The sequence below is a fragment of the Erpetoichthys calabaricus genome, chromosome 2 (genome assembly GCF_900747795.2).
Source record: "Erpetoichthys calabaricus chromosome 2, fErpCal1.3, whole genome shotgun sequence".
NCBI classification, from domain to species: Eukaryota; Metazoa; Chordata; class Cladistia; order Polypteriformes; family Polypteridae; genus Erpetoichthys; species Erpetoichthys calabaricus.
The window spans coordinates 220,705,071-220,726,551 of record NC_041395.2 but is presented as its reverse complement, the minus strand read 5'-3'; the positions used below and the strand labels follow the sequence as shown (position 1 = coordinate 220,726,551).

Below are 21,481 nucleotides of genomic sequence, written 5' to 3'. Positions count from 1 at the left end.
CAAAAATCTTGTGGTAGCCTGAAGTTGCGTTTCAAAGACAGACACCATGAAGATGTACCTTCAAAAAGGCCAGGTCAACATTGCTACTTGGGAAGCCCTGGCCATAAAACACCCCATTTGGTGCTGCATAGTCCATCAGGTAGCAGCCCAGTCTGACACTAACCGTCTTTTGATCGAATGAGACAAAAGTCAATGATATAAAGAGAGGTAGGAGAATGGTGGAGAATATTTTTGAGTATTATTATTTTTTTCAGATTTTTCTGGACTTTCTTTGATTCTGTCATTGGATATGTGCATATTGATTATGGATTTGGACTTGTTTGCACTTGGATTGCCTTGCTCTTTTGAGCTTTTCCTTGTCTTTTTTCTATTTTTGGACATGAACATTTTATTTATTTATTTGTTTGTTTGTTTGTTTTTCTATAAGGTTACTTTGGCCTTTTGTGCACAAGCTGGGAGTTAATAGCCATCCATGTTCTTGTGGAGTTTTTGGCTTTAATTTGGGACATTCTATTTGCTTTGTCAGCTTTTCTTGTTTTGAGCTGGCTAGGTTTAAAAGCTGTTAGTTAGCAGTGAGGAGTTGGTGGATTTAGGATGAATCTCCTCGGGTGGGTTGATGAGGTACCTTGCCAACCATCATGGTCCTTTCAGGAAGCCTTATTCATAGCAACAGCCATGCCCTATTAAAGTGACCAGGCACACAAAAATGACCGTACTCTTGAAATCCAAAAAAAAAAAAAAAACAAAAAAAACAAAATGGTAGAACCAACTAAAAAAAGTCTTCTTCTTCCTCTTACTCTTTTCCCATTTCTACGTGGGGTAAATGGTGACACAAAAAAAATGGCAATGTGACAATGCCAATGAAATAATGCTAAAAAATTAACTATCAAACAAAAATGTTTTTAATGAATTTCTGGCCATAGGGTTATCCTAGTAAATATCAGATTCTGTTATTTAGGCATTGTAAGTTCTCTTCTTGACACATTTTTTTTCTAATCTGAATGTTCTTGGAATCTGATACCACCAGCTCTGCATGATACTTGTGTCTGCTGTTGCCAGCTTTGTCAACTGCATTGGCGTCTTTGAAGGCATGGAAGGATTAGGTGCCTGATGTGGTAAGTCTCTATTAAAAATCTCAGCATTGTTTTTGAGTCAGATACAAAAGAGCCTTTGGAGCTCTGCTCGAGGGGCAGTCCGTTCCAATTTTGTCAAAGATGGTAACCTAATGTGACCTTGATTCTGGCACAGGAGGCTTTTATCAAACTCAAGGTTATTGTGGACACAAAACAGCAGGCTGGGAAGTTAGGCAACTACAATAATACTCGTCATTACTGGAATAAAAAAGACGATGGATTTTCTATAAATAGGTTAAGCCTGGGATAAGCAGGTTTTGGCCATAAATTAATATTCAAAAATCTTTTTTAATCATTCCCTAAGTCGGTAGTAGCCTACGGGTTATGTGCAGACAAAATAGCAGCAACATTAAAAGTCTTTGCTCAGCTTGGAGGCTTTATTTATTCTCGAGAGGCCTGATCGGGAAACAAAAAACACAAAGTCTTGATTCCAGTTAAACTGACAGGCCACTGAAAACATAAACACAAGCAAAACCTCAAAGCCATAGGAACATGGAGCCCTGTTTAGGGGTTTGTCTCCCATTCCTGTTCTATGGATAAGTGCATAGTATAATAAGTGGGGGTTTGCTTTCATTTGTCTTTCAGAAGCTCAAACAGTCAAGGCTATGCTCTGTGCAAGATGTTAATGTGAGGCTCATGTATTTATTATAAGCTGTTGTACAATTCACTTCCATCAATATATAAAGGACACCCTCATTTTTGAAAATGAAATTCCATTTTTGGCTCTATGAAGATAGCCAGGCCTTTTATTTCAATGCTGAATTCCAGCTGCTGTGTTTAAATGCCAATATTTTATATAGCTCCTTTTTTTATAGAACCATGGTAAAGTTCTATACAACCAGACATATATGGTAAAACTATTAACTTGGTTATTTTTGCAATTGGAGCACAGATAGATTAAATGGTTTGCATATGGCAAATAAGAAATGGGGACACCCTTTTGGATTATGGTGCAAAGCCTCCTGTAGAGCTGGCAAAGTCCTACATATCAGTGCTTTGATCCAAATCTCAATACATGTCAGACATTGCGTATGAATCTGAACAGCTTGTATGTCAGAAGACTACTGTAAAGAATATGAAGGTTCTGTTCTATGGACAACATTGCTTTGACAATCTGGAATAAGTACCAAAAGGATCTATCTAGATATGGGGGTGAGTAGTACAATTGGCAAGATGGTTTGTGTTTTCTATTATAACAAAATGAAGTTAAGTATTTGGGTTATCAAAGAGTAAGAATTTCATAAATATATTTTTATAAAGCACCAGTCAAAGCCCATTTTGAGCCTGATGATAGATAGATAGATAGATAGATAGATAGATAGATAGATAGATAGATAGATAGATAGATAGATAGATAGATAGATAGATAGATAGATAGATAGATAGATAGATAGATACCAGAAATTGACCACACAGGTGTTACGTGGGCGTCCCCTTGGCCTTGTCCAGCTGCTCACGTCCTCAAAAATGAGGATCCTGTGAGCCAGATCACCTTCGCGCCACATGCCCATTGTGCCATAACTGACACTTCATCATACAGATAATGTGCGTCATTCACGACTCCATGAGCAACTGCTCATTCGACACAAAGTCAAACCAGCGGTACCCAAGGATTCTCCAAAAAGACACAGTACAGAAGGAGTGCAGTCATTGTCTCAGGTCACCGGATAACATCCATGTCTCACAACCATATAGCAAAACAGGAAGCACCAGGACTCTGAAGACTTGAACCTTTGTCCTTTTGGAAAGATATAGGGAGTGCCACACATCCTTTTCCAGGGACCTCATGACTGCCCATGCTTCCCCAATCCAGCTACTGACTTCACAGGAAGAGTCACCAGAGACATGAATGTTGCTGTCGAGGAAAGTAAATCTCTCAACAAGTTCGACACTCTCTCCGCAGACAGACACATTGGTGATGGCTGTGTCCAAGAGTTCATTAAAGGCCTGGATCTTAGTTTTTATCCAGGACACTCGCAAGCCCAGACACTCAGACTTCTAGGTCAGTCTCTTGACAGCCTCCATTGACTCTGTGAAGATTTCCTTCATCAGCAAATAATATTTCTCCACCAACCTACAGCCACTGGACCCCACGACCCTGCCCAACACCCAGTCCATTCAAACATTGAACAGAGTAGGAGCAAGAACATTATAGAATACACGACACATGTTTCTCCCTAATTGGGGCTCTAATGAAACAATGAAACAACTAGGAAAAATGCAGAGGTTCTGTCTCCACTCTGCACAGCATTCACAGTATCAGTGTACAGGCTGGCCATGATATCCAGCAACCTTGAGGGGATTCCACCAAGTCTCAGGATGTCTCACAGAGCAGCTTAATCAACTGGGTCGAAAACCTTACAAAAATCGTCAAAGGCTGCAAAGAAACTCAGCCAATATTCGCATTTGTGCTTGATGAGAACCCTTAGTACCAGGATGTGTTTATGTTTCTCCCTAATTGGGGCTCATCATGTGTATGGACCTTTGCTTCCCCTGGAGGGGTTCAAACCTTGGACATCAGTGCCTGAGGCCTTAGACGTTGTGCCACAACAGCTAGTTTGCTTACTTGATAAGGTGCTGATCAGAGTATATAGTCATAGTACTGAACCGCATTCTGAATAGTTGGATGGTTACCTACCAGGTAACGCTAGTGGTTGGTCGGCCAGTAAGTAAACATCTGCCATGCCCTCTCAGTTGCGAGAAGCAGATCATAGACATGTTATAGAGTTCCTGTCAATAATGCAAAGAGAAGAGAAATGCTTGAAGTACTTGGTAGATGACCACCCAAATAATCAGATTACGGATCAGAGCTTTGGATATAATACTCCGATCTATGCTCTGTCAAGTAAGCGAACCAGCTGCAGTGGCGCAATGTCTGAGGCTTTGCCTTAGGTGCTGAAATTCGAGGTTCGATCCCTGTAAAAGGATGCAGGAAGATGAGGTTCATTGTGAAGCTTTTCTCATCCAGAACTTGGCATGGACCAGTGCTGTACTCTGTTCACTGTTATGTGCACCTGACCCTTTAAGGGGACAGCTCCATGCCTCGCAGGGGCTTTGCTTTAATCTGGAAATATTTCCTAGCTAGCTGGAAGTCGTCAAGGGCCCCTGCATTAAAGAAGCAAAAATTCCTCAGACAGGCGAGCTTAGAGTTGGGAGAGAAGAACAGACAATGACTCATTTGGTGAGGAGGAGGAAGCCATGCCTAGAGGCAGGGCTGTCTTAACAGCATCATAGGCCCCCAGGCCAAGTATTGCACAGGGGTCCCTGTTTTGACAGCAAAATGGAAACATGAATAGGCATTATAAATATAGTGGGTCCCCATGCTCCTGGGGATGGCCGTGCCTAGAGGTCTGTAGCAAGGTGAGGAGGTGGAAAGGTGATTTTGTGTTTAATTAGGTCCATGGTTTAGTTTTGTTGATTTTGTTTTATTTTATATATTTTCCTTCCATTGTATTCTCCCCATGTCTGGGCATCCTTCTGGGATGCAAATTGCTCAGGAGTACCCCCTGCATGACACATACTGAGCGTTGTACTCAGAAAAATACAGGGAAGGAATTAAGAGTGACTCCCCCACTAACTTTTCTGTCTTTAGACTGGAGGAAGAGAAAAGCCTGTAGGACAACTGACTTCATTCCCCCACAAGATGAAATCCCATCCCATCTAGCCCTTATAGTATATAACTGCAAATTCCACCAGGAGTTGCACACTTTGGAAGGATTCAGAGCAATGAGCCACTAGAGATTTTTCAATTTGAATGTAGCAAAATGCTGAAATGACCATGGCATATTCATGCTTGAGGCTATATTTTCTCCCTCAAAATAAACCATTAAATGAGGATTCCCTCTAGACCCCAACCCCATTTTTCTGTTTTTGTTTTCCTTGTTACAATACACACACACACACACACACAGGCCCCATGGCCCAGGACTGAATATTGGGTTCAAAAGTGGATGGCTGAATGTGTTATGTGTGTTCGGCTTTTCACCTGTATAACCACAAGTCATTATGCAATTTATTCAAAAGTTCACCAACAGGTGTTTTGGTACAGCTGGTCATACTGGAATGCTACTGTATAGCAGATATCATCTCCAAATCCTGGTGCTCTATGCAGGTTAGAGCTGGCCAGGTCTTACGCTTGGTAGTTGTTTCATTTCTGGGCTTGTGCTGATGACTGCCCTCTACACTGGACTACATATTTGAAACTGATCCTTTTTAAGTGTTCAGCCTGCATTTTAATAGTGATGCGCCTCCATTTCAGTTTACAAGCTCACAGAGCTGCCCGGTATTAATGCTTTGCTGCTAATACCCGCTGTGTCACTGTCCGGCTTTTATACGCGAGTACAGTGTTATATTCCATTACCTGGTGTGTGTAGCTAGCCAGCTTGCTTAAGACCCCGTTGTTTATCTGGATATGTAATCGGGATGTACACAGGAAGGATGGACAGCCCACCTGTAGGTATCTTTCCTCTGGGCTAACAGACAATTAAGGAGCTGGGAACTGCAACTGAAACTGAGGACCAGTACCAAGGGACCGTTAATGCAGTGCATTAAATATGCCTCACAATTAGCATTTTTAATATTTAATGAGCTGAATTCATACCGACACAGTAAATAATCTCTGAGACATGCAATGTAATGCGATGCTGTATTAATATTTAGGGTGTTGCATTAAGTTACCCTCCTCATCAAACATTCATTAAAGTTAGTAATAGTAGCAAAGTGTGTCAGTGAGGGAGAAAGTGTACCACATATCTGCTGAACCTGGCAGGCCGTTAAAGATTTCCTCCACAGAGTGTCAAACAGTTCCAAAGAATAACCATTAAAAAGAATAAAAATATAAACCAGAACTAGAAATTGTGGCCAAAATGAATAAAGGAGCTATTGCCGTCATTTGCTTGCAAGTGAATGTTATTTATTATAGTGTACATTACAGGTATGTTGAAGTTTGGAACATGTTTATAAAAATCTATAAAACAAGCATGTATGATTGACTGACCTGGATTCTTGAAAATGTCAACGCTTATGATTCCTTCAGTTGAGTTCCACATCTTAGAAGGTCAAATCAGTTGTGCTGCTGGGATGAGTCAAACTGGGAGACAGTTTGTAAAGGCAAAAATGCATTGATTAGATATGCACCGAGAGGACAATATTAAATGATGAAAGAGTTAGAAATCGGGAGCTCAAGAAACCAAGGTGGCAAAGCTTGAGTTCTACTAGATGCTGACTTCATCTGCTGTATCCATTTAGCTTTACCTATGAATATCCTTTAAGGTCAGAGAGGCTGAACTTGTCCAAAAAGAGTCAAACACCACAGTAGAACCGGACCTAGAAGAGATGCCAGTCCAATGTAGACTATACCCATACTAACACCAGCAGACCCAACTTTATCTGCTTGAACTGGAGGAAGACTGACATCTACATGGGCAAAAAATGCAGCTGCAAAAAGCTCTAGAAGCAAATTTCAGAGCCCTAAAGCTCGTATGTCCATATACACATCGGCATTTGACTGTACTGTACACTCTGTGTGTGTCACTTCACCTGCCCGTGCTCCTAATATGAAAGTGTTTACTCTAAAGTTCTTCATTAGGAAAGTTCCTTGGGATGTTTGTTCATTATGGCAAGTCACTATATAAAATAAAGTGTGCATGTTTATTGTCTGTTTGCCAGTAAACAACGGAGAGCACAGCATACTAGCCCCAGCTTTGAAAGTTAATGGAAGAAATGATAAGCATTTGCATTTGAGCAGCCACAGTTTAAACGTTACTACTGTCTAATAGTGTGCCCTTGGGAGCTAACGTTTCCTGCAAATGCTGCAAATTTAAGGACAGATGTAAACAACAGTGCTACAGCTTTGTACTTTGAAGTGTCTTCTCATGGATTCACTACAGAAACATAACATAACTTCTGCATAGTGCCTGCATGTGGTCTAGTGGCTAACACATTGGGCTGTAAACCATAAGTGTATGCTTCTAACGCTGTGCGGCAGTGAGAGAGTCACCTACCCTTCCCGTCTGCATTTGTAAATAATTCATATAAGCTCTGGGCTTATGAAGTACCTTAGGATGATGGTTAATTTAGACAGGTATCTCAAATATTGCTAAATGTTTTGTTATATTTTGCCTGTACAAAGCAGCCTGCTGAATATTGTGGATTAACTTTAAACCATAAAATTGTTGTGTGACACTGATGTTATCTAATCTGTCTGTTCTCCAACTATAAAAGTACATCTGAACAGTTGTGTTATGGAACAAATTTGTAAAGCACTGTAGGATGATAATTAATATAAAATTTGCTATAAAAATAGTACGTGTTATATTCTTACCTCTACAGTGTTTAAATTCTACTTGTGTGGTCTGTGGCATCAGACAAGTTTTAAGTAAATAATCATGTGTGGGGCTCCAGCTGGGTGTGGGTGTTAATTGGGGTACTTGGCCAATCATGCATACATGTGCAGAGGTGGGGAAATCGGTCAGGCACCTCAATTGTGCACTGGAGGAAGTGGCTTGTCACACCAGTACCCAATTAGACAGCAGAGTTTAAAAGGAGCCTGTGTGTAACGAAGAGGAGGAAGAGGATAATAGGCTGGTCAAAGAGAGAAAAGAGAAAGATGAAGAACAGAATAATAATAATAATAATTCATTACATTTATATAGCGCTTTTCTCAGTACTCAAAGCGCTATCCACACAGGGAGGAACCAGGAAGCGAATCCACAATCTTCCACAGTCTCCTTACTGCAAAGCAGCAGCACTACCACTGTGCCACCTGTGAGGAGGATGAGAAGGAGAGAATGGAGGTTAAAAGGTAAAAGAGAGAGAAACAGAGATAGAGAAAGAGAGAGAGCCAGTGCTGAACAGAGTTAGAGCCAGGTGGTCGGGTGTGAGCCTTGGGACTGTAGGATGGGGCGCTACTACTGAGTTCTTACTTGGGAGTAGGAATGACCCGACATGAGGTGTTTCTGTAGACTGTAAGTTAGATCTATGGCAATGGGAATCCTAGTCCAGATTTGAAGGTTGACTGCACCTGTCAGCCGGCGTCTCCTTCTTCTGCAAGATCCAGACAGGATAAGGGGAGGAGAATGATTAATAAATGCACTAATCACTTTGTATATCTACCCCTTTTTGTAAGAGTGTGTTTCCTCATTTGCCTGGATCATCACGGTTATGACATTCAATGGCGGTGGGTTCAAGAGGCTTCCAAAGAGAAGTGTGAGCATGGGGCTAATCTGCACCGTCACAACTTCTAACAAAGGTTTTGATATATAAATCATAAGGCTGCTGTTTTTAGCATAATAATAATAATAACAAATTACATTTTTATTGCGCTTTTCTTACCTACTCAAATCACTTACCAATGACTCATGTAAAAAAGAAGACAACAAACAGATGAAGATTTGAGGCATCCACCGCTGATATCTGTATCATTTGTTGAAAAACAAAGAAATAATAAGCAAAGCTTGTAAGACAACTTTTCAAATGCAGGTCCATTCATCAGACTGAGGAGTAGAGGTACTTGAGGCCTTTATTTGATTTCCTCACCTGAAGAGGTGGAGCTACGTGCAGAAGCAGAAGTGACTTCACGGATTGTCAACTTTTAAAGCTTCTAGTTTGCAGCTGAAAGGGGAGAAGAAGTGAATAACAGCACCCTCTCTTGACTCGATGTGGAATTACAGTTGACTTACCAGTCCTGAGAATGCCTCTTTCACACACAGGTGTGACACAGTGAGATTCTAAGGCTACATCCACACTACTATGGAGTTTTCAAACACTGTCCACACTAGCGTTTTCACATTATCTCTGCCCGCACTAATATGATAAGAAATGCATATAACGGAGCTATTCACCTACACTGTACATGTACTTTGGCAGAAATGGGAGGAGGAAGTGTCCTTTGCACTAAACATGGAAAACAAAAAAAACAAAATTGTTCTGTTTGGACAGACAATGAGGTGGAATTGTTATTGTGAGAAACACACAAGCATAAGAAAAGCAAAGCAGCTGAGAAAATATAATGAGCAGGATCCAATAAGGGAAGTGCCACATAATCAGCATGAACCAATCAGAGCACAATTCTGTGGTCTCAAAGCTCTTTATGTTCACCTATCTACACTACAACTCTGAGCAGGCATTTTTTTAAATCTGCTGATCTGGAGAACTTTTTCAAAAGTCTCCATTTTCGGGGGTTAAAAAACCTGGAATAGTGTGGATTAAAGTCAAAAATAAAGAAATGTTTAAATGAAAATGTAGTAGTATGAACATAGCCTGAGCTAGTCACTTACTCTGCCTGAACTATAGCTGTAAAAAGAAATGCCAACCACTGCACTATTAGTTTAAGTGACTTAGGATGGCAGATACTAAAGGAAGGAGCTATATATAATAGCAGCTGTTTATTATCCTTTTTGCCCATCTTATATATAAACATCTACGCATGGAAGTGTGTGTCTGTCTGTCTGAACGACCTGAAAATGAGAGGTGGAGTTGGGCTAAGGGCTCCACCTCCGAGGATACGCAAGTGAAGCCAGCATGTTGGCAACACGAAACATCCAAAGAGAGAGTCACTTGCTTATCCACTAATACAGAAGTGAGGCGAGGACATTGGCAAAACAGTATTATTATGTCCAGTAATTTGAGGCTGATTAAGGCAGATATTCAATAATAGACACTGAGGCCAGAAATTATGTTAACTGCACAGTAGTTTTTTTACTAAGGATTTCTGCAACCACTTGTACAAAGATACCTCTAAACCCCACTGTGGCACCCCCTGCTGCCTAGGAATACTGCCAAACATTATTACATTTATTTCAATACAGAACAGGTATCCCTTTTACTTTTCCTCCCGCCTCTAATATATAAGTGAGGTGAGCATGTCGGCAAAACAAAACTTCCAAAGAAAGACAGTTGCTTAGCCGCTAATGCACAAATGATGCGAGCACTTCAGCAAAACGAAACCTCGTAGGAGAGAGATACCCAGAGTAGTTCCTTTCAATTACCTGACATCTCTACATTTCAATTTTTTTTCTGAGGATTTCAATAGCTTCTAAGACCCCATGCTTTTTACAGCATGGGCTTCCACAGCTAGTATAATATATTTATTATGACCTGGTGGTTAATACATCAGACTGTAAATCAAATCGGATGGTGGCTGCTCTTGCAGTGACTCTTCTTTTCCAGAATGTTACCGAGGACAAAATACACAATACAGGTGTATTGATTAAACGAAAGGAGTACAAGAGTAGTCATGACCATTTAGACTTTTCAATGCAAACAATCTATGCATTAAAAATGTAAAGTGAGTGACAAGGATTTCTTTAAAATATGGACTGAAACAATCAGATGGTAACATAACTCATTTCACCAGAGAGTGCAACTGAAAGGGCAAACAAAACTTAAAAGTAAATCTGGTAAACGCTGACATTCTCTTAAAATAAGCAGCTTAAGAAATGATTTTCTTTCATAAGGAAGTCTTCCCTTTAATTTTAAATAAAGATCAGAGGATTTACCTGATGTGTGACTCACCCTTAAATAATCTGGCCAGTATGACACCAAATGCAGCTCTGTGGGAGAGATCTGCCAGAACATGGAGTAGAATCATAATAAAAATAACCCAATTAGGGAGCAGCAACCAATGATCAACTGAAAAATAGTAAAATAATTCCTTTTTACATAATAATTGAATAGAACAAAATGAAAAAAAAAATCTTTGCAGTCAGAGACTTGAAAAGGGAGGGATGGTTACAGGGAGATTACAAATGTAGCACTTCTAGGTCTACCTGTATAAACCCTGTCTACTATTAGGCTCCGCCCCAACCCTTTCCTTTGCCTCACTGTGTTGCTCTGCCATTCTCATTACATGCCAGCCACATACTGTAAGGGGGAGTTCAGACAGTGTAGTGGCTCCAGCATAGTGTATTGTTGTGCCATCCCAAAAGTCATCTTTTGAACTTTCCTACTGTTTCTTGTTTGGTGGAATCTCATTGCTTTTACTTGACCGTTTTAGTTCTGTTTTTGGATTTACCTTTGGCTAGTCCTTAACAGATACCCTTTAGCCCGATTTTTTGCCCTTCTGACTATGACCTTCTGTCGATTTTCTTCACTACATTTTTGGATCATAGAGTTTGAATAAATATCAATCTTTTTGTTTTAATATTTCATCATGTGTCTCATGATATGTCAGCTTCCCTGATCGTTTACTCAAATTCAAGACGTACTGTCTATCAGTCTTGATGATGGGGCAGCACCTTGTTCACTATTTCTTAAGACCATATCACATTACATGACTTTTCCAGCAATTTTCAGTTGTAGGGAACATTTACTTAGTGATCTTAGTGACTCGTAGGCAGTCGGCAGCACACTTCTATCTTGCCGATCACCTAATGTGATGTACTGAATACCTGATTCCAACTAGCCTATGAGTTGCTCCAATAAAATGAAACAGGTTTGATTTTGTCTTTAGTTGTAGTGGTGGGTTGTGTGTGTATGAGAGCTGACAACCAATGAAAATGCATAGAATGCAATGCTGAGCAATAAGGAACCTGCATGTTTTGATCCTCACAAATAGAAGAGAAGCTTGTCTGTCTCACGTCACATATTTACGAACCATGACATGAAAAAAACAACAACAACATTTATTTATATATCACATTTTCATACAGAAAATGTAGCTCAAAGTGCTTTACATAATGAAGAAAAGAAAAATAAAAGACAAAGTAAGAAATTAAAATAAGACAACATTAATCAACATAGAATAAGAGTAAGGTCTGATGGCCAGGGAGGACAGAAAAAACAAAAAAAACTCCAGATGGCTGGAGAGAAAAAAATAAAATCTGCAGGGATTCCAGAACATGAGACCGCCCAGTCCCCTCTGGGCTTTCTACCTCACATAAATGAAACAGTCCTCTTTGTATTTAGGGTTCTTATGGAAGGACTTGATGATGATGGTCATGCAGACTTCTGGCTTTTAATCCATCAATGTTGGAACATCATGATACTTTGAGTAGATGGTGGTGGTGCAGGCCGCCACCACAAAGAAACCGGAATAAGAAACAGAAGAGAGAGTAGGGGTTAGTATGGATTTTAGAGCCACCATGAATAGTTATTATAATGAATTGGATATACAGAGTATCAGGATTAAATTAAAATGTAGTTATGAGAAGGCCATGTTAAAGTAATGTGTTTTCAGCAGTTTTTTAAAGTGCTCCACTGTATTAGCCTGATGAATTCCTATTGGCAGGCTATTCCAGATTTTAGGTGCAAAACAGCAGAAGGCCACCTCACCACTTCTTTTAAGTTTTGCTCTTGGAATTCTAAGGAGACACTCATTTGAGGATCTAAGGTTACGATTTGGAATATAGGGTGTCAGACATTCCGATATATAAGATGGAGCGAGATTATTTAAGGCTTTATAAACAATAAGCAGTATTTTAAAGTCGATTCTGAATGACACAGGTAACCAGTGTAGTGACATCAAAACTGGAGAAATGTGCTCGGATTTTCTTTTCCTAGTTAGGATTCTAGCAGCTGCATTCTGCACTAGTTGCAAACGATTTATGTCTTTTTTGGGTAGTCCTGAGAGGAGTGCGCTACAGTAATCTATTCGACTGAAAACAAAAGCGTGAACTAATTTCTCAGCATCTTTCAATGATATAAGAGGTCTAACTTTTGCTATGTTTCTTAAGTGAAAAAATGCTGTCCTAGTGGTCTGATTAATCTGCGATTTAAAATTACAGGTTAGATTCAACAGTTACCCCTAAGCTTTTTACCTCCGTCTTGACATTTAATCCTAATGCATCAAGTTTATTTCTGAAAACCTCATTGTATCCATTATTGCCAATCACTAAAATGTCAGTTTTCTCTTTATTTAGCTTGACAAAATTACTATTCATCCATTCAGAAATACAAGTAAGACATTGTGTTAGTGAATCAAGAGAGTCAGGGTCATCAGGTGCTATTGATAAGCATAGCTGTGGTAGCTCACGTTGTGCCCTGAGATAATCTGACCTAACAGAAGCATGTAGATTGAGAAGAGCAGCGGACCCAGGATAGAGCCTTGTGGAACACCATATAGGATATCATGCATCTTTGAGTTGTAATTACCACAACTAACAAAGAATTTTCTCCCTGCCAGGTAGGATTCAAACCAATTTAAGACACTGCCAGAGAGGCCCACCCATTGACTAAGGTGATTTCTAAGAATATTGTGATCAATGGTGTCAAATGCGGCACTCAGATCAAGAAAGAATAAAAGGGGGAAGACTGCAGCTAAAATCGCTGTACCTGTTAACCCTTCATGCAGCAACGGCTTCATCTGGCAGTGTGTTATTGGTTGTCAGAAACCATGAACCATGATCTCATCTTACTGCCACCTACAAGCCTGTTATTAAAAGCAGCAAAAGCACTCTGCTGTCCAAGCCAGAGGTGTATGTGTTTATGGTGGGGTTAATTGTTGTTTGTTTTTATTATAGTTAATCATTTTGGAGCTTCTGTAAAATTTGTATTTCCCCTTGGGGATAAATGAAGTATAATCTAATCTGAAAAGGGGCAACCTTGACTGTGCTGGGAAGTTGCTAAATTTGACCTACCAAATGATTTTCAATCATGTAAAATGTCATGGTCCAGTGAAGAGATCAGCAACTACAGTCGGCAATGAAGACATATCCAATGACTAGATGTCACGCAGTGTAACATCAGCTTTATTTATGTGAGGTGCTGCACTGAAGGGCTAACTAAGCCTTTGAGGGAATGGTCAGGGGTTTATCTACCAAATCATTACCTCAAAGTACAGTATCAGCATTGACCTGATGAGTTAGACATTCTGTACTCAGATGAGCAGCTTCAGCACCATCTGCCTGCACCAGTCACGCTATCACTAAAGCAAGATGTCCTTCTAAGGATAGTGAGCCACCTAAAAGAGCAATAAAATGAGCAAACATATACTGTATTAGGTCAGTGCTGGCAAACACCATGCAGGGCTACAGTACTATAGCAAATGCAGTACCATCTCCTTACAGCTCCTTTCATCTTTCTCTCATAATCTATACATGCCAGTTGTCTTCCTGCCAGTGAGCCCATCCCCTACTCTAGACTCTTGTAAGGATCCTTCTTTAAAAATCACACCGGGTTTATTTCAAGAGTTGTCCTTTAAGCTTCTTCCTGGGTCAGTAACTCTTGTGTCCTCCCCACGAAATCTGCATCTGGTGGCCCCAGGTATCCCTGAGCCTCAACTAACCCTAAAAGGTCAGGCACTCTTGATAACTTTTAGGCAGTTGTGGCCACTAGGGGATGTTCCAATTTCCCAAACACCAAACTACAGACAGGCTCAGACACAAGTTGCACTCAACAAGAGGATTTTATTTCAAGCACTTTGAGCTGCATTATTTGTATGAAAATGTGCTATATAAATAAATGTTGTTGTTATTTGTGTGAAATGCTTCTCCTAAGTGTTTCCAACAGCACAAGTGCAGTCACAAAGCAGCACACATTAATAAAGCACTTTGCTTTCCTTTGTCTTTTTTTTACTCTTTTCTGCCACAGTTCCTCCTCCACCCCTCATGCAAGCTTCGTCTCATTCCTCCCAACCCTTTATGCGTGGTCCCCAAGCACTTCTGGGGGAGATGGGAGCCTGACAAAGTAGGGCTCCCCAGTCCATTCAGTACCCCCTGGCGGCACTCCCAGAACCCAACAGGGTTGAGCCAAAAAACACCAATTCTCAGTGTGCCCTGTGGGAATCCATGGTGCCATAGCAACTCAGAGGGGCTACCACCTAATGATCTGGGGGTGATAATGCCCTATGCACGCTCTCTCCCCCAGTCCTTCCACTATGAAGGTGTCCCAGCCAGACAAGGTTCACGGCCGTCCCTCACACAGTTTTCATTCTGTAATAAACAGCATGAGGTCCATATATCACCTACCAGACCGCATTGCTGCCACCTACTGACATGGGTAGCCACTTGTTTTAGTTTCTACTCCCCCCCCCCCCCAGTTAGATATGTGCCCTGAAGTAGTTACCAACTGGACACCTTTCTAAAAAATACATCATGCAGATCCCTGGCAGTATCTTTATCCTGCAGTGACCTGACCTGCCAGTTCACGAATCTCACACCATCTTATAAGTTTACCGAGTACAGCAAATTTCTTAGGTGCGCATGTTAATCACCCACTGTCGCTATCCAGTGCCATGATTACTGACTGTTAACATCCTTAAAAATCTCCGTTTACAGTTTACATTACAACTCTATTTGCTAATAGGAGACAAATTAAGTTTCAGATGCTAATGATATTAAGCTGTCTTTATCAATGACACTGTTCCAGCTGGGACAACAGGTCTTTCCATACTTAGCTAGGAGGCCATCAAGAAGGGTGATTGTAACGAATGGAAGTGTGTTTCTAGACAGGGTTTCAATATTCTTCTTTGCAATCAGGAGGTTTGTTGGAAGGACAAAAAAAGAGGGGTGGACAGGCATCCCATCTGGATTGCATGTTGCCCCCCTTTGCCTGGCCAGGTGGCCAAATCAGTGGAAGTCTGCTGGGTGTCATGTCCAGGATGGGCACTGCTCTCTGACTCAGTTGGCAGGCAAGCTTGCCGACTGGAATTTTCCAGGACCTATGTTCTTCCTGAATTGTACATGATGCCAGAGGTGCTGGTGGAGTGGTGGCTCTGATGCCAGGGATCTGTGACAGCAATTGGAAGGTTGCTGGTTCGAATCCTGTAAATGCCAGAAGTGATCTGTTGGGACTGTGTTGGGCCCTTGAACAAGGCCCTTAACCTGGAATTGCTCCATCCTGGGTATGACGTATGACATCCGAGGTATGACTGGTCCTCCAACTTATAGGGAAAACTTGGGGGCTGGTGGCAGGATTGGCACTCCAGCCACTGTAAAAAAACATTCCATTCAGTCCTAATTTGGGATCCTGAGATGGTTTGTCGTGAGGTGGTATTGTATCAGTGCCTCTGGTTTGGTTCTGCTTTGGATACCTACAGGGCCTGTACAGTAGTTCTGTAGGGCAGCCAAGTTGAATTCCTCAGGAACTGTCAGGGGGCATTGCTGGAAGACAAGTCCCTTGGTGTACTGCAGTTCTGCCTAATCTGGAAGTGCTTCCTAAATGCAATGCTCTGGCACTGCAAGTTCTTCAGCATAAAAGCATCCACTGTACATTATGGCCATGTCAGAGTTGAAAGAGGAGGACAACGTTAACTCAGGAGTGGAGCTTTGAAGAAAGTAAGGAGTTGAGAATGTGTGCTTGTGAGTAATAGAGATCTGTAATATTGTATTTTGTTAAAAATAAACAAGCTTGAGTGTTAGTTATGTCTGGGGTTTGCGTCTTTGTTGTGCCCCCTACAGTTTTCAACTGATTAGTATTTCTTCAGTCAGTTTTGGTTCTTCTGCTGGACCCTGTCCTTGCACTACTCTGTTTGCACTTTTCATTGCAACCCTCTACATCCATAATGGCAGTTCAGGGGACACTTTTGACACAAGTCAAGTAACCCACTTGTACTCTAGTTGTATATCACAAGTGAAAGTTATTATAATGCATATTATAATGGAGACAGTTAATGTTTGTTAGTATACTTGAAATTTATCGAAATCAAAGTCTGTGATGGCTCAGGTATAAAGTTGTGAGATTTGAGAAGACATGATTTGCATGGCATTAATGCTTCTCATGGCTAAAATGAATAACAAAAAAAATTGAGTCAGAACAGATGCTTCAGAGATGTGGGCAGTGCCGGTGCCAGTCTTGAAAAATGTTTAATAATGTAAGCTGAGAAAAGCTAAAGATTTGAAAGAAATCCATGCAGACAGATTCAGGTACAAAATACTAGCAAGCAAATGCCCTCTTTCATGCGTTCACCCTGACAACCTGCCCACACATTAGTCGTGTCGGGGCTGTGATTTGGTTTGGACTTAATAAGTGAATTGCATTGCAGTGCAGTGGTAATTGGCAGCATGTGATGCTCACCACCATTTGTCTGTGATCCAATGCGCTATAATTAGCTCGCTTGGCATTTACACATTAGATGTAGTAAAACAGGGGTACATGACACAAAGAGCGTGATGAGCTGTGTGAGTCATTCTAATTTTGACTCATAAATGGGAATAAAAACTACAAACCAGTGCTGCCTATGCCCTGGCCGTCTCTTGAAATAGCCTACTCAAGCCTGTTTTCTCCAATCTCAATGCTTCTCTGCTCATCTTTGGTAAAGACAGATCATGTTTCAGGAACGCCATGTGCACCACGATATTAAATCCCTGTAGCTGCATGCACACTGACCCCTGACCCTGCCTTGTGGTTGAACAGGCTTGTTTACCTTTGCCGACATGTTGTCACTGGTAACCCGATCATCCAGCTTAAAGGCACTAAGGATAGGGGTTATGGACAAATAATGGAGGGTGGCTACCAGTGTTAAGGGCAGTGGTTAAAAGGCAGTGAAGCAGATGGCAGTCCTGCCATTATAAAGTGACCTCTCAACACACGTCAAGCATGCTTCGATTCCCCAGGCTGCCTTAGAATTCACACAAGATGTGTGAGAACAGCTATCCTGGACATTCTGGGAGCATATTCATTCCTTGGGGCTTTAGGATGTTTTTTGTCCACCTGGCAACTGATGCCCCTTTTATCCGAGTGAAGTGTCAGATGACGTCTTGGGCCTTTAAAGAAATAATAATAATTCTGAAGAAAAACTGTGAAATTATTAATCGGTCATAATTTTATGTAGAATGTTTGAAAACTGAAGTGGCATAGTGCATCCAGCATCCTGGGTTATAAACCTGCTGTGGGGTTTTAGAACATTAGAAAAAATTTGGCAAGATCTGTCCATTCTGTCCAACAGAGCTTGCAAATCTAATCCACCTAATTACTCCAAAATAACATCTGAAGATCCCTAAAGTTCTACTCGCTACCAGACTACCTGGAAATGTTTCCCAGGTGTTTATGGTTTTCTGTGTGAAGAAAAATTTCCTAACATTTGTGGAAAATGTACCTTTAAAAAGTTTCCAACTCTGTCCTTGTGTTGTCGTTGAGCCTGTTTAAAAGTAACAGCTTTGATTCATCCATCCATCCATCCGTCCATTTTCCAACCCGCTGAATCCGAACACAGGGTCACGGGGGTCTGCTGGAGCCAATCCCAGCCAACACAGGGCACAAGGCAGGAACCAATCCCGGGCAGGGTGCCAACCCACCACAGGACACAGCTTTGATTTGCTGTGTTAATTACTTTCATAATTTTAACCACTTCACTCATGTCACCGCCTAATCTCCGTGTCCTTGTGATCTTGTGAGTTTTTCCTCCATTGAGACTGTTTTGCCTGTCTTGTCTACTGTACTTTCTCCTTCTCTTTGACTCTCCTGCTTCTTTTTTGCCAACCTCTTCTTCTCTATACTCTCCTGTAATTCCCCATTCCTCCACCAGGTTTTTTTGTCCTCCTTCCTCTGTCCAGATGTCACACCAAGCACCCTTCTAGCCGTCTCCCTTACCACTTCTGCAGTAGTTGTTTCAGGAGACAGAGCTGGAGGTGGTAGAGTTAAAGATGCTAAGATTTGCACTGGGTGTGATGAGGATGGACAAGATTAGGAACAAGTGCATTAGAGGGTCAGCTCAAGTTGGATGATTTGGAAACAAAGTCAGAGAGGAGAGATTGCATTGGTTTGGACATATGCAGAAGAGAGATGCTGGGTATATTGGGAAAAGGATGCTTGCTGGCGGAGCCTCTGCAGCACAAACTCCTTTCTGCCGACCCCCGTCTTGGCTGCTGCCACAATGCGCAGCCAGACTGTTCGAGGTTGGCACACCTCCTCTGTCAATTGCTCCTCGGATCCATTGGGAGGAATTATGTCTCACTCACCCCACTCTATACGCTTATTCAGTGGGGCGAGCCAGCCCCTAGAGCGCCTCAACCTGCGCTCCCTCACGGAGCCTTCTTCTTCCTGGTGTCTGGATCATCTCCCATGACTGCCTTTTCCCTCCTTCAACCTCCTTCTTTTCTGTCTTTTCATTTTTTTTACATCTTTTTTTCTCCCCTTGTGCCGGTCCGTATATATACACACCCGTCTCCGTGGGTGCAGCGCCTTAATCACACGCTGCAGGAAGCCAATGAAGCAATTGAGAATAACTGCACCCACACTTGCAGGTGCAACTCGCCCCAATTACCTCATTAACTTCCCGCGGCTGTGCAATCGCACCCACGGAGAGCAACACGGCTCTATGGATTTAAAACCTGGCCATATTTTGTTGTAGCTGCGGACCCGCTATACCACATTCAGTTTTTGATTTTTAAATACATTTCCAAACCTTTTAGAAGACAATTTTTTTCATTATGGGTTATTGAGTGCATATTGATGGGTAGAAATGGCAAATGTATCCATTTATAACATAATAAAGTGTGCAGGAAGTGAAGGGGCCTGATATACTGCCTAAACTCACTGTACGTGTAAATTAAGATAAAGCAATATTGGCTCCTTGTAGGTATGTGTGGACCATGTACTGGACTGCATTAGATTAGCTCCTACCTTACATTTGATGCTGCTGGTGTAGGTTCTGATTCTAAGTCGAATTAAGAAGTTTTAAAATATGATGTCATCTTACTATTATTTAGACTTAAGGGCAGCATTTAACAACATTGACCATTCTATTTTACTGCACAAGCTAGAAAATGACATTGGGCTCACAGGCACTCTCCTTGCTGGGTTTAATTCTTATTTATTAAATTGATTCAATATGTACAGAAATGTGCTGACAGTACTCCATCATTATACACAGAAGTGAGATATGGTGTCCCGCAGGGCTCAGTACTGGGACCTTTACTGTTTTCACTTTACATGCTTCCACTGGGATCTATCATTAGGAAACATAATGTTAATTTTCACTCATATGCAGATGACACCCAGTTATACCTTTCATTTAGATCAAATGAAGTTTCTCCGATATTGTCTTTAATTAGTTGTGTTAGTGAATTAAAGGAGTGGATGGATGAGAACTACTTGTCTATAAACGGCAATAAAACAGAGATGTTAATTATTGGAGGGAATGACGCTGATCGCAACAATATTTTGTCATCATTTAATTCAGTTGGAATCCCAATTAATTTTACTGAAACAGCCCGCAATCTAGGAGTTATCTTTGACTCTAGCATGTCGCTTTCGCATATTACAAAGTTGTCCAAATCATGTTTCTTCCATCTTAAACATGTTGGGAAATTAAGGCACTTTCTAAATAAACAGGATTCTGAGAAATTAATTCATGCATTTATTTCTAGTAGGATTGACTAATACAATGCGGTGTTCACTGGATGCTCAAACTGTTTTTTATTAAGCCTCCAATAATCCAAAATGCTGCTGCAAGAATTATTACAAGAACAAGAAAATATGAACACATAACTCCAGTTCTTAAATCTTTACACTGGCTCCCGGTTAAGTTTAGGGTAGATTTCAAAATCCTCCTATTAACATATAAAGCATTAAATGGCCAAGGTCCGGCTTACTTGTCTGAACTTATCATGACTTACAAACCAGAGTGCACATTAAGATCTCAAGATGAAGGTCTGCTTATGATTCCAAGAATTAATAAAATAACAGTGGGAGGTCGAGCTTTTAGTTACAGGGCCCCTAAACTGTGGAATAGTCTGCCTGCTACTATGAGAGATGCCCCTTCGGTCTCAGCTTTTAAATCCCGGCTGAAGACTCACTACTTCAGTTTAGCATATCCTGACTAGAGCTGCTGATGAACTGTACAGACTGCTTCTCTGTTGTTAGTCAATAACACTAAAACATAAGTAACATGATAGTTATAATTTGTTACTAACCCTCACCTATTCTGTTTCTCTTCTCTGTACTCAAATGTGGCACTTGCTGCCACGGCCCACCTGCCAAGCTGTTTTGCCTGCCTAAGGTAAATTCATCTCTGATGGAGGATTGCAGGAATCGTCAGGTAGAGGGGTTCTTTCATCGGATTGGCTGGCCAAGCGTTGACTCAGCTATGGAATGGCCAAATGGGGGTGGCAGCTTGATGGCTGAGGTCTCCAGGACTCTAAACAAATCCAAATCATATTATGAGATATCATCTACTGTTGAATTCTGCTCTGTACTTGTAATACTTTTATTTTACTATTATATTGTATTGATGATTACTTGTGTCCTCTTATGTGTATTGTATTGTATTGTATTGACCACCTTCTTTTTGACACCCACTACACTCCCAACCTACCTGGAAAGGGGTCTCTCTTTGAACTGCCTGTTCCAAGGTTTCTTCCATTTTTTCCCTGCTAGGGTCTCTTCTTAGAGAGTCAATGCTGGGGTCCGTCAAATGGCAGGGCCTGTTAAAGCCCATTGCAGCACTTCTTGTGTGATTTTGGGCTATACAA

General features: G+C 41.2%; 1 long non-coding RNA gene across 1 annotated transcript in view; it reads left to right on the top strand.

The window, feature by feature from the left end:
- The window catches only part of LOC127526667 (uncharacterized), a 512,438-nt gene extending 499,723 nt beyond the window's left edge, over positions 1-12,715 (top strand). Inside the window, exon 3 of the long non-coding RNA XR_007934087.1 lies at positions 12,576-12,715. This is a non-coding gene — a long non-coding RNA (uncharacterized LOC127526667). The remainder of the gene's footprint in view (positions 1-12,575) is intronic.
- Positions 12,716-21,481: the final 8,766 nt, after the last annotated feature.